A 19,112-nucleotide genomic window follows, 5' to 3' on the forward strand; every position below is an offset into this window, starting at 1 on the left:
GGTATAGAAGTATCAAAGTCTACAGAACATCTCAGACACTACAAATAGTTGAATAAGGCTGAATGGATAAAAGAACAGATAAAGATGGAAAGAGAAGCTCTTTGTACCTTGTACCTTCCCACCACATCAAACAGCCCTGCCTTAAGTATCTACTTCTTCCATTATAAGTAATCACTCGACAGTTACTTTTACTTTCTTAAATTCCTATAGAGCTTTTTTTTTTTTTTTTTTTTGAGACAGAGTTTCACTCTTGTCACCCAGACTGGAGTGCAATGGTGCGATCTCGGGTCACTGCAACCTCTGCCTCACAGGTTCAAGCAATGCTCCTGTCTCAGCCTCCTGAGTAGCTGGGATTACAGGCACCTGCCCCCACACCCGACTAATTTTTGAATTTTTGTATTTTTGTAGAGACGAGGTTTCACCATGTTGGCCAGGCTGGTCTTGAAGTCCTGACCTCAAGTGATACACCTGCTTCGGTCTCCCAAAGTGCTGGGATTACAGGTGTGAGCCACCGTGCCTGGCCAAACTTCTGATACCTGATCACACTTTCATTGTTTATTTTATCTCACCAACTAGTGCCCCAAGAACAAAAATTATGTCTTTTTGGGGGGAGGGGAGAGCACGGGGGAGAAATGAGGTCTCACTATGTTATCCAGGCTATTCTCCTCAAACTCCTGGCCTCAAACGATCCTCTCACTCAGCCTCCAGAAGTATCAGGATTTCACGCATGGACTACCATGCTCAAGCCTGTACTTCTTTTTTATTTTCCACAAAATCTACTTTAGGACCTGTGTACACTGTTAATATGTATTATGCTTGTTAAATTTTAAAATCTGTGACAATATGCCACAAACTGAATAACTGATTCATTTCCTCTTATCAGTAAAACAAAGTTAAAATTATTTAAGGTAAGATCAATGGTAGAAAAACCTCAAATACCTTGAATTGAGTCTTTAAGTTCAGATTTTCAAAAATGTATTTTTCTAAAACATATTAAAAGTCTTCCTTATACCAGAAGTCAAAATTTTTTTCACTAGATTTTGAGGAAATACTTCACCTTTGTGTTGTGATAGTATTAAGAACCATTTAGCTTTAAAACAAATTCCATTTATTCATTACAAACCTGTCTATAACAAGAATATCTAAAATACTTATACAATGTTCAAATCACCTCCCCCGAAAAGAAATTGTCACTTCATTTAAATGAATGAAAAGTGGTATTCTGGTGCAAACACAACATAGTATTTCCAACAACCTATACTATTATACAAAAAAGTAGTCATAAGAAATTATATTACATAGTTTTATAATGTAAGGAAAGAAAAAGTGATAGGCTGTGAATGTTTTCCTTTTTCTTTGTATCTAAATTCTGATTAAATGTCATTTTCCTTAAAATAACAGGTAAAATAACCAAATTTTAAGCACAGTACTTTGACAGACATTGTTAGCTTCCTACTTCAAATAAATTCCCCTTTCTCTCTGACTTTGATCAGGGTAGATTGTGCCCTGCTGAAGATAAGAGGCTTGCTATTCTCTTCCTTGTGGCTAGGAGAGCCATGTGAGTCAATTCCAGTCAGTGGGATTTAGCGGGAAATCTGCTAATGATTATAGAAACCTTTTATTTTCTTAATAAAGAGGAGCAGAAACAGCAGGGCAGTCTTTATCCTTTCCCATTTCTCTTGCCTGAAATAAGAATGTAAAGTTTGGAAACACAAGAGCCATCTTATAAACATTAGCAAGATGCTGGCCTGCTGAGGACAGGGAGCCAAAGAATAGGATGAGCATAGGTTTTTGTAGCATCACTAGGCCAACAACTCTCTACCTCTGGAATTCTTGTTATGTAACATAAATGGGTGAGCATGGCTGTGTGTGCCTGTAGTCCAAGATGCTTGAGAGACTGAGGCAGAAGGATCACTTGAGCCCAGGAATTTGAGACCAGCCTGGGCAACATGCCAAGAATCCATCTCAAAAAATTAAATAAAATAAAAACTTTGTAATAAAATAAATGAACTAAAATGTTTAAAATCTCTGCAATAGAGTCTGTTCTATACAGTCAAACACAATATAGCAATCAACATCTCAAAAAGTCTAGTTATGGCAAGTTCAAATGTATAATGCTATTTTATATGCATATGCCCTTCTGGGAGAACAGAAAACCTCTTAAAGGCAATTGAATATAACTTGAAATTATAGAAAGTGTATTACCTAGAAGAATAATACTGACAGAAAGACTATTGTAGCATGTAGCGCCAAGAAACCAAATGGCTCTCTGGTTGGGTGTGGTGGCTCACGCCTGTAATCCCAGCACTTTGGGAGGCCAAGGAGGATGGATCGCTTGAGCCCAGGAGTTCAAGACCAGCCTGGGCAACATGGTGAAACCCCCTCTCTACTAAAAATAAAAAATTAGCCAGGAGTGGTGGCACATGCCTGTAGTTCCAGCTACTCAGGAGGCTGAAGCATGAGAATCATTTGAACCTGGCAGGTAGAGGTTGCAATGAGCTGAGATCATACCACTTCCCTCCAGCCTGGACAACAGAGCAAGACTCTGTCACCAAAAAAAAAAAAAAAAAGAAAAAAAAAAAACAACCAAATGGCTCTTTAGAGCCAAAGCATAAAGTAAATAAATTTAAGAGAGAGAAAATAACAAATCCAGGTACTGGAACTTGTACTTTGCAGTCTCAGATTCAAAGAATCAGTCTTTCAAGCCAAAGTGTGGTAAACAGCCTTTAATTATTACCTTCTCTTTTCAGACACATAAACACAGGCAGATATTATGATCCACAGTGTTATAGTTGAATAAGCACTAATGTATATTTCTGTGTAACCAGTCTACAAAGGGTTTCACTCTCCAGGCAAATACTGAGGAGCTGGAGGGGTACAGTGTGGGAATACATCATAGTACTGTTCTCGTGATTATGGCAGAAACGCGCGCGCGCGCGCACACACACACACACACACACACACACACACAGAGGCAGAGAGGGGGGGAGAGAGGGAGGAGAGAGAGCACACAGGAGAGAGGGAGAGAGAGAACGAGAGGGAGACAGCATGTGAGAGAGCGAGTAATCACACAGGCGCACACAAGCGCAGCAGAACTGTTAAAACTTCTGGTATAAACGTGAAGTGCTGCCTTTAGCAGCTACTCAGACTGAAGGTGGCCATGGGCACACTAGGATGCATAGTTCTCTTTTCTGTAGTTGTTTGTTTTCTTCTGTCATACTGGCTCTGTACATGCTTGTAGTCACCATAGCTACCGGTATAACACACGCTAATTTCCACTGCTTTTTTTCCACTTCTCCCTTGCTCATCTTGAAGTCAAGCTCTCTATGTTTATTTTTTATGAACTGTTCCACAAACAAGCTCTGTATTTCCCAAAATTCATGCCTTTGCTTCAGGGCTTTCCAAAATAGAATGTTCCTTTACCCTAATCTATTTAATAACATCCTACCTACCCTCTAAGACCTGGTTTAAAAACCTAGCTTCTCCAAGAAGTCTTGGAGTCTTCCAAGAAGGTCTTCCAGTTGGAACTAAACTCTCAGTCTTCTACACTTTCATAGACTTTATCTATAACTGCACTTAACACTTCCCACATTAGACTAGAGAACTTCAGTTACATGGCCACCTCTTTTTTAAATTACAAACTCCAAAGAATAAGAATCTTGTAATTAGCAAGGCATTTGAACTTGGAGCAGAAACTGCAGTCTCTAACTTCATTAAGTAACCGATACCATTTTGGTCCTCAGATTTCCTAGGCCTACACACTTCACCTCAGTCCATCCAAACATTCCTGTTTTCCTTGTCAACCTGGGCCTCTCTTCCACGTGCTAAAACTTCTACTCAACACTCTGTCGCATATGTTCATTACCATATTACTGTGTGTTTCCTATACCCCACTTTTCTCTGTCCAAGCCTTCTTCAACTACTAACTCTCTTCCTAATCTTCATCTGAATGTTTTTGTCCACAGTGAATAAACTCCCCTACATCTTTAACAGGATTCTCCCCTTCACCTCTGCCTCAACTGACCTTCCCTCACAGGAATCCACTTCCCTGCAGACTTTAATAAGAGACTTTTTTCTTTTCCCACATCTAACAATGCCCAAAGATGAAACAAGCATTTTCCCAGCTGAACTTTCAGGCTTCTGCATTAGTATTATTTTTGCATCTTCATATATAAAAGCCTTCTTCCTCTAAGGTTCATGGCTTTTCAGTATACAACCTCCTTGTTACTATCATCCACCCACCCATCCTCCTCACTCACTAAGGGTCTTCTCATCTGGCTCACTTTCTTCTCCAGCATTTCTTTCTACTCCAAAGCTGCCATCATTATGGGAATTTTATTATCCATAAACTATCAACCATCTAGCTCAAAATTCCTCAATTCCTATATCCCTCATACACATTCCCACTTCAGTAATGTACATCTTGTTATTACACCTTGGACTTTATCATTTCTGGGAATTACCCTGCCACCATAATCTTAAACTTGAGGAAATTAATCTTTGACCTGATGCTGACCCTTTCTAAATATTTAACTTTTTTAGCTTTCCCTTCATCTCATCTTCAACCTAGTAGAGCTACCCAGACCCTCAACATCTCTATTTTTTATTATCCCTCATGATTCATTGCCCTCCCTTGCCCACTTCACTTCCCTTCCTAACCATCAGTGTCCCTATATCCGTATCCATTAGCCATGACTGTCCTGCTAATCCCTAAATGTGGACCAACATAACCATCTTTCTTGGCTACTAGTAAAGGAAATCTTCAAACTGGGGCCACTTAAGACTTATAATTAGAAACATCAGCTAGGCCCAACACAGTGCTCAATGATTCTCCCATTCCCCAAGTGACTTTTTTAAACCATAACTATCCTTTTCTCCCACACAGCTATCACATCCAATCAATCCAAAGTCCTGTACAGTCTATTTCTGTACCATCCCTTGGGTCTATCTTCTATCCTACTTTTTATCATCCTAACACCACTTTTCTGGACTACTGCAAATTACTTGTCTCTTTTCTCCAACTCATCCAATATATCATCCCAAACCAAAACCAAAGTGATCTTTCCAAAACCCAAATCTGATCATATCAATCCCTTGCTTAAATCTTCATTGATTCCTCACTACCTACCAAATCAAGCCAAAACTCCTCAGCATAACACTCAGTTTTCGACAATCTGGCCCTTGTTCTACATATCCAGCTGTAGTTTTTACTTATCTGGAACCAATGGGAATGGCTTGCAGATTTCTTAAGTTCTCTAGCCATTTCATGCCTCTGTGCCTTTGATAATCCTATTGTCTCTGTCTCTAATGTCCTTTATAATCTTCCATGCCCTTTGTGTCCCATCTATTTTGTAGACGTAACTACTGCTTCTTTTACTGTACACTGTACATATTTCTATCATAATACCTGTAACATTATATTGCATTTACTCACCTAAAAGCTCCTCTCACCACATATTATTATTATTTACTATTTCAAGATTCTTTCTTTACTACAATCTGAGCAAACAACCTTCTCAAAATAAAATATGTAAAACATTGAAAACAGAATACGTGGCACATGTAGCTATTATTATTTATGACAACTGAGTATTACTGCACACATATTATCCCTCAAGTCAGATTAGCTACATGAATAAAATTATAATGGCAAAAGTTCTAAGGCAAGAACTATAATTAGTGGCCTAATGTTTATGAAATAAGAACTTACGTCTCTTGAATGGCATTATGTTCAAAGTATTAGAAAAATAAATATTATTCCCACTATGGAAGCACGTGTCTTGGCATTGCAAATGCAGTTTAAAAGTGAAACTATCATAGAAGATTAAAGTTACCAAAAGAGTTTCTTGAAAATTTGAAGAAAAGTAACTCCAATTTGAAATTGACTGCTTAAAATTACTTTTCTTCTATATAAAGAAAGCTCTTAAGTTCTAAAAAGGACTAAAAAGAAGAAGACAGTACCAATGGAAGAGGGTACACAATTACATCACCAATAATAACTTTTCACTGAGAAAATATGAGTAAAAATCGAATGTTCCTTTTGCCTGTTACTGTTTTCTACATTTCCCAAAACTGTTTACTCCCACTGACACACACTCCAATTACACAAGATAATTTCATGAAGAAACCATTTTCATGTTCTTTTCTTCCTTGAAAAAAATTTTAACAATTACCATGCCCTTTCTATATACAAAACATTGGGTTATGAAACAGCCTCTGCACTTCAGATTTCTGCCCAATAAAAGACATTATACCATACAAGCATATCAATAATACCATGAGAGGTACAAACAAGGGCCAGGAGGAAAAAAAACCCAAAGGAAATAGTAATAATTATGACTAGAGGAAGCCAAGAAATGTATTAAGTTGGACCATTTGAAATTGCTATTTTTATAGGTCAGATGGCCAAATATCAACTATTTCAGGTGGCTCCAAGTGCTAATGAAGGAAACAGAAGAAACTGAGGTTGGGCCTTTAATGAGTGAATGAATCAGATTGAGGCTTTGGAAATCACATACAAAGGGAAAAAAAGTAAAAATAAAGGGCTTGAGAAACTACAAGGCATATTTTATAAATAAGTAGTTTTTTCAAACTAAACAGATAAAAGGCTGTAATTTGCTGAAATCTAAATACCAGGCTTAAAAGCCTAGCTAATAAAAAGCAAGGGGAATACAATGAGTTATCACTTCACACACACTATACTGTCTATAAAATGTTTTAAAAAACACAATAGCAGGTGTTGGCAAAGATGTGGAATAATCGGAACACTCATGCACTGCTTGTGGGAATGTAAAATGGTATAGCCACTTTGGAAAACACTCTGGTAGTTCCTTAAAAGGTGAAACACAGAATTACCCTATGATCCAGCAATTCCACTTTTAAAAATAAACCCAAGAGAAATGAAAATTTTTTCCACACACAGAAAAAAGATTATTTACCAGAGAAAAACAAAATGTATATTAAAAACACATGAATGTACATGAATATGTACATGAATGTTCATAGCAGCATTATTCACAATAGCCAAAAAGTGGAAACAACCCATGTCATTCCCCTGCTTAAAATCCTTCAATGGCTCCCTACTGCTCTCAAGATAAAGATCAATACCTTACCACCGCCTCAAGTTGCTACATAATCTAATCCTTGCCTCCTTCTCCAGTTCCTTTTGTGTATCTCTCTCTCCCCTTGCTCTCCCCAGTTCAACCACACTAGCCTTCTTTGAGATTCTGAAATTAGCTAGCCCTCTGCAGGAAGCATGGTTCTGCCAAACTCTTCTCAACTGAAATATCATCTCCTTGGGAAAATCCAATCAGATGCCCCAGACAAAACCAGTGCTCCCATGGCCACTCTCATAGCACTTTGTGCTTTTCATTCTTTTCACTTACCACCAGTCTCTTCTTACGTATCTTTGCAAATGTTTAATGTCTTTTTTTTTTTTTTTTTTTTTTTTTTTTTTTTTTTTTTGAGACAGGGTCTGCTCTGTCACCCAGGCTGGAGTGCAATGGTGCAGTCATAGCTCAGTGCAACCTCAGACTCTTGGACTCAAGTGATCCTCCCCACTCAGGCTCCCAAGAAGTTAGAATCACAGATGCAAGACACCATGCCTGTCTTGATTAATGACTATGCTTCCTAAGATGTCATACTTCAAGGAGAAGGGATCCTGTTGGTTTTGCTCAACATTCTATTCCTAGGACCTAGCATAGCACTTGGTATAAAGAAGACACTCAGGAAATATTTGTTAAGGAGTGAAAGACTGAATGAGAATGATCAGAAGACTGAATTATCTCACTAGAATATGGAAGATAAAACAAAAAAGAAATCTGTGAAAGGAGGGAGAGGGATAAAACATGGGTAGGGAAGGTGAAAGTCTAGTTTTCCTTCTGGAGTTGTTATTGTGCACATATTATTCTGTATACCATATATCATGTCCCATTCCCATCAAAAGACTTCCTAGGATACTGAGACAAACATTTATTTTAAGAGGTTGTATTAAAAGAATGATAATCTAAAAAAAAAAAAAAAATGGTGGGAGCTGGTTTTTGACTATGTTATTTCCACTGGGATGGTTAAAGAAGTAGCTGGGAATTGAGAAACCAGGATTAGTCCTATCTAGGTAACAGCAGTATCATTGGCCAAGTCACTTAATTCCCACTCCTCATTGTACTGTCACTCTGTGAAAAGTACCAATTAGACTGTTAGTGGTTCTTAACTTTTTTGGTGGTCACAGACCTCTTTGAAAATCCCATGAAAGCTATTTCCTGAAGTGCTTACAATGTTAGGGACTTAAAGGTTAAGAATCTTGGCCCAGATGATCCCTTTTAGTTCTAAAGTGGTCCAGGGCTTCTGAAATGAGTATTCTACCTTTCGTAACATCCATACAATATGCAGATAAATACTAAAAAATTAAACTTTTTATACACACATGATGCACACATACATGTGCTAAAAACAGCTTCATATTTGAAATTTTTTAGTATTTTAATTATGTAATCACAGTCTTAACTATAAAGACACAAAGACTAAATAGAATTAATCCAATATTGTGTTTCTTACAATAAAGTCTTTAAGAGAATATTTATGTATAATGGAGTCAAAGGGAAACTAAACCCAACAACTGCATAAATTTCAGGAGCTCTGGACTATCACTGTGCAAATTCAACACCCTTACTTACAAATAGAAATGACATCTATCAAACATTAGCCACAATTCCTTTAAATATTTTCATTGTTTATATCATGTGATTTTATCAGAAACTACACCTATTTAGCTAAGTAGTGATTCTATTTCAAATGACTTACATTTCAAAATATATCCACAATAATTTTGGGGAGAGAGACCCCCTACGAATATATACACAGTTGGTTCAGTAACTCTTCTCTCTAAATAAATAATTTAATCAGACTAAACTGGACCAGACTAATGTAAACTCAATTGACTCCAGGACATCACCCTTGCCAGTGTTCAACAAGGTTATGTTTACAAGTCTTCTTATTCTGTGATTCACACACTTACTCTAACCTTGTGAACTCAGCACACTGGAGCTGCTTACTCGCTTCAGTGGCCTGCCTGACTCACATGGAGTACTTTTCTGCCAATCTAAAAAAATGGAAACACTTTGGAGTAATGCACTTGGTACTTGCATTTCTGACAGCAAACTCCTTTTTCTTTCAAATACTACATATGGTTTTTGTTCACAAGTCTCTTCCCAAATCTGCAGATCATATTCCATTCTTAGGTGTCTATCATCATTGCCTCCATTTCTCAATGCCCATTCACTGCTTAATCTCTTGGAATCTAGCTTCTGCCACTATCAAATGATGCCCTGAAATTGTTCTTTCTATAATTACTAATGGCCTGGTTGGTTTTGTAAAAAAAATGTTTTTTTCTTAGTTCTGATTCTATAAATGATCATCTCCCTTCAGCAGCATATTATTTTGGTTATCCCATTTCTCAGTTTAACCAATGCCTTTTTTAGTGCCTACAATAAGAAAGAAAATACTCATCTAGGAACCCCTAGAGATACAGAGATAAATATGACCCTTGCTGCTTTTGGTGAACTTTCACTAGTGTACTTAACACAAGCACAGCAACACAGTGAGATGTTGTTTCTACAAACACACACACAACACAAACAGAACATGATAAATGGGTGTGAGAAAGAGAAACAAATCCCTGGGGGTTTGGAGAAACAAAGCCCTTGGGTGTTGTTTATATTATGTGATTTTACCAGAAATTATACCTATTTAGCTAAGTACTGATTCTATTTCAAATGTCTTACATTTCAAAATATATCCACAATATTGGGGATAGAGACCACCTAACAATGCTGTATATGAAAAGTTCATATAAAGTTTTAATTTAGAGGCTCAAGAAAGGCTTTTATGAAAGAGGTGGCATTTGATGTTAGCCAGAAGATAAATGAGGTTCAATACTCTCAGTTTCACTAAGCAAAGGAACAGCATGAAAAAGGACATAGTAGGAAATTCAAGACACGTTAAAGCAACTGGAGGAGGCACATCACTTTTATTGGAGTACAGGGTACTTATAAGGCACAATTAGAGATAAGCCCGAAAAGGTAGGTTTGGATTACAGAGTAAAAAATTGCTGAATAAGAAGTTGGTATTTCTGTAAGCAATGAGAGACCTCTGAAAGTTTCTGTACTTTAGGAAGACTTTTAACAACAAATCAAAAAATGGATTACAAGAGAGGGAAAATCTGTTACAAGACTATTAGGAAATCTTCTCAAGTCAAAGGTATCGCGAGCCTAAACTAGCAGTAAAAATAAAATAGGAGTGGACATATGGGACATTTTGGAAACAGAATAGAATTTAGTAGCTGACTTGACATGAAAAACAAGGAAGAAGGAAGACTCAAAATATGATCCCCAGTCTTGCTGACTGAAAAGTCAGTGTGCCAAATTAGACAGTAAAGAAGAAACAGGTCATTTGAGGAGCTGCGGATTTCTGTCTTGAAATTTTTTAAGATTGAGGTGGTAGCAAGGCCAAAGGATTTTAGATTTTACATGATCATATATTTGTTCATTCATTCATTCATTCATTCAGGCAATGTTGATTCACTGCTTATCGGTTATATGAGTGTTCTATGAAGACATATATGTAATACAATGTTATATGTGCTCCCAAATTATAGACTCACGGGAGAGACAGACTCCTTTTTAACTGTCTATGAATCTGATTGTGATGAATGCTAAAATGGTTAAAAAAAAAAAAAGAAAACTACAGGAGCACAGAGGAGGAAAGGACTAAATATGACTGGGAAAGCTGAGGCAAGCTTGAAAAATGTCATATTTGCTGGACAGTGACCTGTTAGTAGGATTTGATGGTAAAGCAGAAGAGTAAAAACATTCCTGAGAGAGAACAGCTTAAATAAATAGATCATTTGGGGAAACCTATGTGACTGGGCTTTGTGGAGGCAAGAAAGGTTCAAGCTATGTTCTGTGAATAAACCTCGATACCATGCTAAAAATTCAGATTATATTCTGAGGACAAAGGGAAGCCATCAAACATTTCTCAGTAGAAGTGTCAAATAGTTCTATGTGCAGAGACATTCTGCTCAGGTTATGGAGCATGCACTGGGGAAAAAAATTCTAGAGGAACTTACGTCAGTTAGTAAGTTATTGTATTAGAGCAGTAAGATCACTTAATAGACAATGGAACTATGCCACATAATGACAAAGAGAGAAAATACAGAAGAGTGAGCAGGTTTGGCTAGTATGCGGCATGTGGAAATAATTCAAAAGATTTTGATATCACTGAACATCAAACTTGAGGTTCTTGCAAAATATCAAAGTGGATATATTCATTAAGCAAGCAGAAATACAGCTTTAACATTCTATCGAGAGGTTACAGCTAGGTGACAGCTAAATCAAATCCATAAAATTGAATTATGTAGCAGAGGGACAAGATATAAAACAAGATTTAATACTTAGCAAATGAAACTATTCAAAATAAGTAGTTAACACTACCTAATACTACAGAGCAGTCAAGGGAAATAAGAGAAAAGTCCATTGGACTGATTAATAAAATGTTAAATTAATTACAATGTCAAACAGTCTCTATAATGTTTTAGAAATACTTATTTGACATGAATGAAAAAGTTAAGGTATGGAGGCATGGACTGCCTCAACTTCTTGCCCTTCCTTCAATAAACTTATCTATATCCAAACACACCCTTCCTTCCTATTGAAGATAACATTTCTCTTTTCAGGTTCAAAGCCAGTCCTTCCTCTCATGTGCATCATTCTGCCCCATCCAGTCTACTTTGGGAGAGGTACTCTATTGACGCTGTTTTCTAGATGTCATTAATGACCTCAGGAACAAATCCAGGGGCCTTGTTTCTCTGAGTTCCCAACTTCCTTAACCTCCGTGCATTATTTGATGCTATCATCACTACCTCCCTCCTGGAATTCTTTGCTCTCTAAGCTTCCCTTGTCATTAAAATTTACAAGCTTTAACTCCCTCCTTTTCTAGGTTATTTCTTCCAGTTGTCCCCTAAATGTAGATTCTCTTGAAATCTCTGACCTTGCCTCTGGTTCTCTCTTCTTCTCTCTGAAATATCATGAATTCCCACCTCTGTGGGAATTCAATTATCACCTCTGTGCAAATGATTTTCAAATTTCTATCTTTAATCTTCTCAGTCCCACATTCACAAATACCCACTACGAGTCAAAGACTATCTGGCCCCACACTCTCTCCAGTCTTATTTCTCACTCTGATCCCACTTGGCTACTGCCCACACCTTTCAAGGACACTAAGCTATACAGTACCTAGAATTATACCAAATATTTTTTAAAACTGTCCCTTTCACATGCAAGTATTGCATTAGTAGCCAACTATTCTCACAGCCAACCAGGAACTTACAGAATATTAAAAATGTAAAGGATTTCTGAGATCATTCTAGTGAAACCCCATCCCTCCCCTTATTTACAGATAAAGTATAGCCCAGAGAAGTGAAGTAAATGGTTTGGAATATAGTTCAAATTAGTGGCACAACCAGAGAGAGAGAGAGAGAGAGAGAAGCAGATACAGAATTATACAGATCCAATTCTGTATCTCATATTGCTTCTGATATGGAGTACAGAACTAAAAGGAGAAATGCCCTCAAAGTGCTTATTATCTAACTGGGGAGATATAACACAAACATATACCCAATATTTATTATTATATAAGCTCAATGCATGAGGATGAAGTTCAGTTGAGACCAATAAGGGAACGCTCCTTGGAGCAGATAAAGCTTAACTGGATTTGGAAACAGGTTAAGAAGGAACTACCAGAGACTAACTATCTTTAAGCCTATTTCCCATAAATATTTTTAAAGTTTTTGGACAACGAAAAACAAGGAATTCATTGCACATGAGAAGGCTGGATTGGTAATTTAATCCCCCATTTAGAATTCAGTATGAATCCATGTAATAAGATCTGATATATAGTAAATAAAGATAATGGTTCATGGCAATACGATATTATCTCATAGAATCTTACTGTTCCTTGACTCCTCATCCACTGTTTAAGACTGCTTCATTTTCTTTTACCCCACTACTTAGTAGCCACGTGACTATGGGCAGGGTGTTCTACCTCTCTGAATCTCAGTTTCTTTATATGTAAAATGGCGATGATCATATAATTGGTTATTTATTCAGCATCTCATGCTCCAGACAGGCCAACCCATTTCCTTATCCCCCAGCTTCCATCAGCAAGAGTTTAAAAAGGGCATTGGAAGATTTTGAATGTGTTTGCTCTTGCTTCTCTAGTTCTTTTAATTGTGATGTTAGAGTGTCAATTTTAGATCTTCCCAGCTTTCTCTTGTGGGCTTCATTGTATATTTAGAAAACTCCGTCATCTCAGCCCAAAATCTTCTTAAGCTGATAAGCAACTTCAGCAAAGTCTCAGGATACAAAATTAATGTGCAAAAATCACAAGCATTCTTATACACCAGTAACAGACAGAGAGCCAAATCATGAATGAACTTCCATTCACAATTGCTTCAAAGAGAATAAAATACCTAGGAATCCAACTTAAAGGGATGTAAATGACCTCTTCAAGGAGAACTACAAACCACTGCTCAGTGAAATAAAAGAGGACACAAACAAATGGAAGAACATACCATGCTCATGGATAGGAAGAATCAATATCATGAAAATGGCCATACTGCCCAAGGTAATTTATAGATTCAATGCCATCCCCATCAAGCTACCAATGAGTTTCTTCACAGAATTGGAAAAAACTGCTTTAAAGTTCATATGGAACCAAAAAAGAGCCCGCATTGCCAAGACAATCCTAAGTCAAAAGAACAAAGCTGGAGGCATCACGCTACCTGACTTCAAACTGTACTACAAGGCTACAGTAACCAAAACAGCATGGTACTGGTACCAAAACAGAGATATAGACCAATGGAACAGAACAGAGTCCTCAGAAATAATACCACAGATCTACAGCCATCTGATCTTTGACAAACCTGAGAAAAACAAAAAATGGGGAAAGCATTCCCTATTTAATAAATGGTGCTGGGAAAATTGGCTAGCCGTAAGTAGAAAGCTGAAACTGGATCCTTTCCTTACTCCCTATACGAAAATTAATTCAAGATGAATTAGAGATTTAAATGTTAGACCTAATACCATAAAAACCCCAGAAGAAAAGCTAGGTAATACCATTCAGGACATAGGCATGGGCAAGGACTTCATGTCTAAAACACCAAAAGCAACGGCAACAAAAGCCAAAATTGACAAATGGGATCTAATTAAACTGAAGAGCTTCTGTACAGCAAAAGAAACTACCACCAGAGTGAATAGGCAACCTACAGAATGGGAGAACATTTTTGCAATCTACTCATCTGACAAAGGGCTAATATCCAGAACCTACAAAGAACTCAAACAAATTTACAAGAAAAAAACAAACAACCCCATCAAAAAGTGGGCAAGGGATATGAACAGACATTTCTCAAAAGAAGACATGCATACAGCCAACAGACACATGAAAAAATGCTCATCATCACTGGCCATCAGAGAAATGCAAATCAAAACCACAATGAGATACCATCTCACACCAGTTAGAATGGCAATCATTAAAAAGTCAGGAAACAACAGGTGCTGGAGAGGATGTGGAGAAATAGTAACACTTTTACACTGTTGGTGGGATTGTAAACTAGTTCAACCATTATGGAAAACAGTATGGCAATTCCTCAAGGATCTAGAACTAGAAGTACCATATGACCCAGCCATCCCATTACTGGGTATATACCCAAAGGATTATAAATCATGCTGTTATAAAGACACATGCACACGTATGTTGATTGTGGCACTATTCACAATAGCAAAGACTTGGAATCAACTCAAATGTCCATCAGTGACAGACTGGATTAAGAAAATGTGGCACATATACACCATGGAATACTATGCAGCCATAAAAAAGGATGAGTTTGTGTCCTTTGTAGGGACATGGATGCAGCTGGAAACCATCATTCTCAGCAAACTATCGCAAGAACAGAAAACCAAACACCACATGTTCTTATTCATAGGTGGGAACTGAACAATGAGATCACTTGGACTCGGGAAGGGGAACATCACACACCGGGGCCTATTATGGGTGGGGGGGAGGTATTGCATTGGGAGTTATACCTGATGTAAAGGACGAGTTGATGGGTGCTGATGAGTTGATGGGTGCAGCACACCAACATGGCACAAGTATACATATGTAACAAACCTGCACGTTATGCACATGTACCCTAGAACTTAAAGTATATTAATAAAAAAATAATAATAAAAAAGGGCATTGGAAATCCATGTGCTCTGGTGAAGTAAGACTATCCTTTCATCTCTCTGTCAGCCTCTGCAATACCATTAGCAAAAGTAAAGTGGAGGCCCCAGATTGTAACTGTCCCTTGCACGACCTTACCCTTTCCTTCCTTCAACATCATTTGCATTTTAACATGGACAGTCTTACCACTGTCCACATTAAAGACTGTAAGAGTTAACATCATTATACCTTTTATCTCTATTTTTAACAGTTCTCACAAATAGTCAGAACTATCAGATTCTAATCCCCCTTCTGATTCTACCTACCATTCACTCCCTATTCCTGTGTTTCTGAATTTTAAGGTTAATCATCACCAAAATGACCTTTATCTCTAGCTCTTCTTAAATGGTCTTTTTACCTTTTATGCTTACTGAAGCCTAGTTTTTACCTGAGGACACTGTTCCCCAACAGCCTTCTCAGACAGAAAAATAAGCCCTTTTATTTTCTCTCCAATATTCCTCTCCCACAACTAGGCCTGGAAACTGGGCCTTGTCGCTCACTGCCATTTTCAGATTCTTCTACCTCTCTGTCTCTAAAAACCCCAAGTATTCAACCTCATGCCATCAGACTACAGCATGTACCACCCTCTTTGTTGACAACATTTGCCTGTCTCTAAGTCACTCTCTCTCACTCCTTAAGGCTTTAGCTTCAGGCTTACCATTATTCTTTCCAGTACTACCAACTGCTCTAATTCTTACTGATTCCAATTTCACATAAATGAGCATTTAAACACCTTGGCCATTCAGTTAATTGAATTCCTCTTCTGCAATGATCTTGTCTTCCATTCTACCTCGGTCATTCACCTCAATGATCATATCCTCTGGAATGGCATTACCAATTAACTGTAATCACTCCCTGATTTAAATTTCAAACACTCTACTGTCTGACCACCAGCTCTTTTTCTCTAGTACCCCCAACCAACACCTCGAATTGTTCAATTTCACCAAAACCTCCACTGTTCCTACTACACTCCAGAGTATCTATTTCATGTTCTCACATCTCCCTTTTCCCAGCTTTTAAAATTCCATGCCTCTTATTACAATCATTCCCTTGCACTTGCTTACTTCATAGTACTTCCTTGTCAAACGGAAAGCTGCTTAAAGCCAACTTTCTGACTATTCCAGTCCTGTACCCACACAGTTGAATGAGTCTACAGAAAAAAACCACCACCACATAGACTCACGTTGAATTCATGGCCACTTACCTCAACTAGACCCTTAATACTGCCTAGATATTACACAACATTTCTCTAGTTCATACACTCTCTCATTCTGCTAGATTTCTATTTCATATGTTCTTTGCTTTCTTCACCCTCTATCATCTTCTCCACCCTGAATTTCCTAGATGTTCTAACTTCCTGTTTCACGCAAAAATAGAGAAGCAAACACAGATTTTCCACAAGCTCTTCAACTATAACCTGTGTGCATCTGTGCACGTATATTCTGCCTTGCCTTCTCTTACTATGGATAAATCATCCATATTGCCATCTAAAGACCTTTCATTAGGCCGGGCATGGTGGCTCACGCCTGTAATCCCAGCACCTTAAAAGGCCGAGGAGGGCGGATCACAAGGTCAGGAGATTGAGACCATCCTGGCTAACATGGTGAAACCCCGTCTCTACTAAAAATACAAAAAAATTAGCCGGGCATGGTGGCACACGTCTGTAATCCCAGCTGCTCAGGAGGCTGAGGCAGGAGAATCACTTGAACCTGGAAGGCAGAGGTAGAAGTGAGCCAAGATCACTGCACTTGATCTTGCTGAGACCACTGCACTCCAGGCTGGGCAACAGAGCAAGAGTCCATCTAAAAAAAACAAAACAAACAAACAGAAACCCTCATTAAACTCTATCCTCTCTTGTTTACACAAGAAAATCTCTCCAGCAAATTCTTTCCCTCCAGTTACTGCATCATAAAATCTTCTACTCAATCTCACTAATTAGCATAGAAACAAAGTATTATTTCTCTCATCTTCATCCCTCCAAATAGTGCTTCATTTCTCTGAGCTTCTTTATAGCAAAACTCACTGAAAGAGATGTCTATATGTCAGAGGTGTTTGAACCAGAGCAACTCCATCTTGAATAGGGGCTGGGTAAAATAAGGCTGAAACCTGCTGGGCTGCATTCCCAGGAGGTTAAGGCATTCTAGGTCACAAGATGACACAGGAGGTCAGCACAAGACACAGGTCTTGAAGACCTTGCTGATAAACCAGCATGCAATAAAGAAGCCAGACAAATCTCACCAAAACCAAGATAGTGACCGGGGTGACCTTTGGTTGTCCTTACTGCTACACTCCCTCAAGCACCATGACAGTTTACAAATGCCATGGCAATCATGAAAAATCCACCCTTTGTTTAGCATATAATCAAGAAATAACCACAAAAATGGGCAAGCAGCAGCCCTTGGGGCTGCTCTGCCCATGGAGTAGCTAGCTATTCTTTATTCCTTTACTTTCTTAATAAACTCGCTTTCACTTTATGGACTTGCCCCAAATTCTTTCTTGAGCAAGATCTAAGAACCCTCTCTTGAGGTCTGGATCAGGACCCCTTTCCGGTAATATATATGCAGTGCTTCCAATTCCTCACTTCTCATTCTCTCCTAAATCTACTTCAGTCAGGCCTTTGCCTCCACCACACCAACAAAAATGCTTTTATCAAGGTCATCAATAACCTCCACTTTGCTAAACCTATTAATACTTCCTCCTCGTCTATCAGCAGCATTTAACGTAGTTGATCATACCTTCCTCCTTGAAACACTTTCGACACTTGACTTCTAGACCTCTATACTCTTCACGGTTTTTCTCCTATTCCCTAGCCAGTCCTCTCAGGTCTCCTGTAATGGTTCCTTCTCACCTCCTTAACCTCATAATACTGGAGTGCCCCTAAACTCACTCAGTCCTTGAACTTACCTTCTCTATGTACTCCTCCTCTCCTTAATGATCTCATTTGTCCTCACAGTTCTCTGATGCGAAAATACTGTCTAAAGTGTGATATTCTTACACACGCACACACCTGCACACACACACACACACACACACATACCACTGCTTAAAAACAAAAATGCAGGTTGGGGAAAGGGGACCAGCATCCTGTAATTGACAATAGTGCTAAAATGCAGAGAATGAAGTTACTGTTAAAATGCATAAGATGTAAATTTAGAGCAAAAAACAAATATGTATGGGGCTAAGAAACAAAAGTGATTTTCTTAGGAAGACTTTTTAGATTATTCCCACTCTTCCTGGATATATGCCTCCCTCAGCACATTCATCTTTAATTCATAGCCATTTAAAACTGGTCCTTTGCTAATGTTTTCAAGCAAATTCATGTTTTCTAGTTTGGTAAAATACACAGACTCAATAAATACTTGTTTACCAAGAAATCTTTCTAAACTAAAATCAGAACTCTTTTAGAGATTAGCATTTACAACACATCCATTACATTAAAAACAACAGTAATAAAAATAGTTGGCCAGATATATTTGCACTAAAATAAGGGGATAATATATAGGCTCAAAGTAAAGGGATAAAGAAAAACCCACCAAGCAAATGGAAAACAAAACAAAACTATGGGTTGCTATTCTAATTTCAGACAAAACAGACTTGGCCAGGCATGGTGGTTCCACCTGTAATCCCAGCACTTCAGGAGGCTGAGGCAAGTGGATCACTTGAAGCCAGGAGTGTGAGACCAGCCTGGCCAACATGGCAAAACCCTGTCTCCACTAAAAATACAAAAGTTAGCCAGGTGTGGTGGTGCACGCCTGTAATCTTAGCTACTCAGGAGGCTGAGGCATGAGAATCCCTTGAAC

At 38.1% G+C, this 19,112-nt stretch overlaps 1 protein-coding gene across 1 annotated transcript in view; it reads right to left on the reverse strand.

Annotated features, from left to right (window-relative positions):
- The window catches only part of LOC105484316 (myotubularin related protein 2), an 86,046-nt gene that overhangs the window by 48,768 nt on the left and 18,166 nt on the right, over positions 1–19,112 (reverse strand). The gene's annotated exons all lie outside the window — the stretch shown is intronic.

Source organism: Macaca nemestrina, chromosome 12, assembly GCF_043159975.1.
Source record: "Macaca nemestrina isolate mMacNem1 chromosome 12, mMacNem.hap1, whole genome shotgun sequence".
Classification (NCBI taxonomy): Eukaryota; Metazoa; Chordata; class Mammalia; order Primates; family Cercopithecidae; genus Macaca; species Macaca nemestrina.